Source organism: Arachis ipaensis, chromosome B7 (assembly GCF_059453495.1).
Source record: "Arachis ipaensis isolate K30076 ecotype BB chromosome B7, ASM5945349v1, whole genome shotgun sequence".
NCBI classification, from domain to species: domain Eukaryota; kingdom Viridiplantae; phylum Streptophyta; class Magnoliopsida; order Fabales; family Fabaceae; genus Arachis; species Arachis ipaensis.
Window position 1 is genome coordinate 28,433,409 of NC_142442.1, and position 3,842 is coordinate 28,437,250.

Sequence of the window (3,842 nt, forward strand, 5' to 3'; positions counted from 1 at the left end):
ATTATTTTAATTTTTGATTTTAATTTTCGAAAATTACTAACCTTTTTCAAAAACTATTTTCGAAAATCACTAACTCTTTTTCAAAAATTATTTTCGAAATTTTTCCTCCCTCATCTCCTTCTAATTATTTATTCATCTACTAACACTTCTCTTCATGTCACATCACTGCTCCTATCCTTACCTTTGTGTTTGGATTCTTCATTCTTCTTCACCCCTATTCCTTTTCTTCTTCTACTAACAATAAGGAACCTCTTTACTGTGACATAGAGGATCCCTCTTCTTTTCTTGTTCTCTTCTCTTTCTTATGAGCAGGAACAAGGAAAAAGGCATTCTTGTTAAAGCTGATCCAGAACATGAAAGGACTCTGAAGAAGAAACTAAGAGAAGCTAAATTACAACAATCCAGAGACAACCTTATTGAAAATTTCGAACAAGTAAAGGAGATGGCAGCCGAACCCAACAACAATAATGTAAGGAGAATGCTTGGTGACTTTACTGCACCAAATTCCAATTTACATGGAAAAAGCATCTCCATTCCTGCCATTGGAGCAAACAACTTTGAGCTGAAACCTCAGCTAGTTTCTCTGATGCAGCAGAACTGCAAGTTTCATGGACTTCCATCTGAAGATCCTTTTCAGTTCTTAACTGAATTCTTGCAGATCTGTGATACTGTTAAGACCAATGGAGTAGATCCTGAAGTCTACAGGCTCATGCTTTTCCCTTTTGCTATAAGAGACAGAGCTAGAGTGTGGTTGGACTCTCAATCCAAAGACAGCCTGAACTCTTGGGATAAGCTGATCACGGCTTTTTTAGCCAAGTTCTTTCCTCCTCAAAAGCTGAGCAAGCTTAGAGTGGATGTTCAGACCTTCAGACAGAAGGAAGGTGAATCCATCTATGAAGCTTGGGAAAGATACAAGCAACTGACCAAAAAGTGTCCTTCTGACATGCTTTCAGAATAGACCATCCTGGATATATTCTATGATGGTTTATCTGAGCTATCAAAGATGTCATTGGATACTTCTGCAGGTGGATCCATTCACCTAAAGAAAACGCCTACAGAAGCTCAAGAACTCATTGACATGGTTGTTAATAACCAGTTCATGTACACTTTTGAGAGGAATCCTGTGAGTAATGGGACGCCTATGAAGAAGGGAGTTCTTGAAATTGATACTCTGAATGCCATATTAGCTCAGAACAAAATATTGACTCAGCAAGTCAATATGATTTCTCAGAGTCTGAATGGAATGCAAGCTGCATCCAACAGTACTTAAGAGGCATCTTCTGAAGAAGAAGCTTATGATCCTGAAAACCCTGCAATAGCAGAGGTGAATTACTTAGGTGAACCTTATGGAAACACCTATAATCCATCATGGAAAAATCATCCAAATCTCTCATGGAAGGATCAACAAAAGCCTCAACAAGGCTTTAATAATGGTGGAAGATACAGGTTTACCAATAGTAAACCTTTTCCATCATCCACTCAGCAACTGACAGAGAACTCTGAACAAAATACCTCTAAATTAGCAAACTTAGTCTCTGATCTATCTAAGGCCACTGTAAGTTTCATGAATGAAACAAGGTCATCCATTAGAAATCTGGAGGCACAAGTGGGCCAGCTGAGTAAAAGGATCACTGAAATCCCTCCTAGTACTCTCCCAAGCAATACAGAAGAAAATCCAAAAGGAGAGTGCAAGGCCATTGAATTAATCACTATGGCCGAACCTGTAAAGGAAGGAGAGGACGTGAATCCCAAGGAGGAAGACCTCCTGGGATGTCCAGTGATCAATTAGGAGCTTCTTTCTGAGGAACCAAAGGACTCTGAGGCTCAATTAGAGACCATAGAGATTCTATTGAACCTCCTTATGCCATTCATGAGCTCTGATGAGTACTCCTCTTCTGAAGAGAATGAGGATGTTACTGAAGAGCAAGCTGCCAAGTTCCTTGGTGCAATCATGAAGTTGAATGCCAAATTATTTGGCATTGATACTTGGGAAGATGAACCTCCCTTGTTCACCAATGAACTAAGTGATCTGGATCAACTGACATTGCCTCAGAAGAAACAGGATCCTGGAAAGTTCTTAATACCTTGTACCATAGGCACCATGATCTTTAACGCTCTGTGTGACCTTGGTTAAGGAATAAACCTCATGCCCCCTCTCTGTAATAGAGAAACTGGGAATCTATGGGGTGCAAGCTGCTAAAATCTCATTAGAGATGGCAGACAATTCAAGAAAACAGGCTTATGGACAAGTAGAGGACGTGTTAGTAAAGGTGGAAGGCCTTTACATCCCTGCTGATTTCATAGTCCTAGATACTGGAAAAAAAGAGGATGAATCCATCATCCTAGGAAGACCTTTCCTAGCCACAGCAAGAGCTGTGATTGATGTGGACAGAGGAGAATTGATCCTTCAATTGAATGAGGACAACCTTGTGTTTACAACTCAAGGATCTCTCTCTGCATCCATGGAGAGGAAGCATAAAAAGCTTCTCTCAAAGTAGAGTCAAACAAGGCCCCCACAGTCAAACTCTAAGTTTGGTGTTGGGAGGCCACAACCAAACTCTAAGTTTGGTGTCAAACCCCCATATCCAAACTCTAAGTTTGGTGTTGGGAGGTCTCAACAAAGCTCTGCACATCTGTGAGGCTCCATGAGAGCCCACTGTCAAGCTATTGACATTAAAGAAGCGCTTGTTGGGAGGCAACCCAATGTTTATTTATCTAATTTTCATTATTTTTCATGTTTTATTAGGTTCATGATCATGTGGAGTCACAAAATAAATATAAAAATTGAAAACGGAATCAAGAACAGCAGAAGAAAAATCACACCCTGGAGGAAGACCTTACTGGCGTTTAAACCCCAGTAAGAAGCATGTTTTGGGCGTTCAACGCCAGAACAGAGCATGGTTCTGGCGCTGAACGCCAGAAATGGGCAGCATCTGGGCGTTTGAATGCCAGAATTGCACCCTGGAGAAGAGCTGGCGCTGAACGCCCAGAACAAGCATGGTTCTGGCGTTCAACGCCAGAAATGGGCAACAAATGGGCGTTCAACGCCCAGAACAAGCACCAATCTGGCGCTGAACGCCCAGAGTTGTGTGCAAGGGAATTTTGCATGCCTAATTTGGTGCAAGGTTGTAAATCCTTGACCACCTCAGGATCTGTGGACCCCACAGGATCACCTCAAGATCTGTGGACCCCACAGTATCCCCACCTACCTCCACTCACTTCTTCCCACCCCTCTTTCACACAATCCCATAAACACTCTTCCCCAAAAACTCTTCACCAATCACCTCAATCTCTCTTCCCTATCACCACTTCACCACTCACATCCATCCACTCTTCCCCATAAACCTACCTCATAAACTCCACCTACCTTCAAAATTCAAAATCAATTTCCCACCCAAACCCACCCTAAATGGCCGAACTTACCCCCTCCCTTCCCTATATATAACCCTCCATTCTTCCTCATTTTCACACAACACAACCCTCTTTTCCCTTCTTGGCCGAAACACATCTCCCCCCTCCTCTCCATATTTTCTTCTTCTTCTTCATCTATTCTTTCTTCTCTTGCTCGAGGGCGAGCAAAATTCTAAGTTTGGTGTGGTAAAAGCATAAGCTTTTTGTTTTTCCATTACCATTGATGGCACCCAAGACCAGAGAATCCTCTAGAAAAGGGAAAGGGAAGACAAAAGCTTCCACCTCTGAGTCATGGGAGATGGAAAGGTCATCTCCAAAGCTCATCAAGACCACTTCTCTGATGTTGTGGCCAAGAAGAAGGTGATCCCCAAGGCCCCTTTCAAACTCAAGAAAAATGAGTATCCGGAGATCCGACATGAAATCCAAAGAAG

The 3,842-nt window shown here is 42.1% G+C and overlaps 1 non-coding gene across 1 annotated transcript; it reads right to left on the minus strand.

The window, feature by feature from the left end:
• Positions 1–841: 841 nt before the first annotated feature.
• On the minus strand, positions 842–949 carry LOC148550676 (small nucleolar RNA R71). Its single transcript, XR_015893579.1, has one exon. It is a non-coding gene; the product is annotated as a small nucleolar RNA R71 (small nucleolar RNA).
• Between the last annotated feature and the right edge of the window lie 2,893 nt (positions 950–3,842).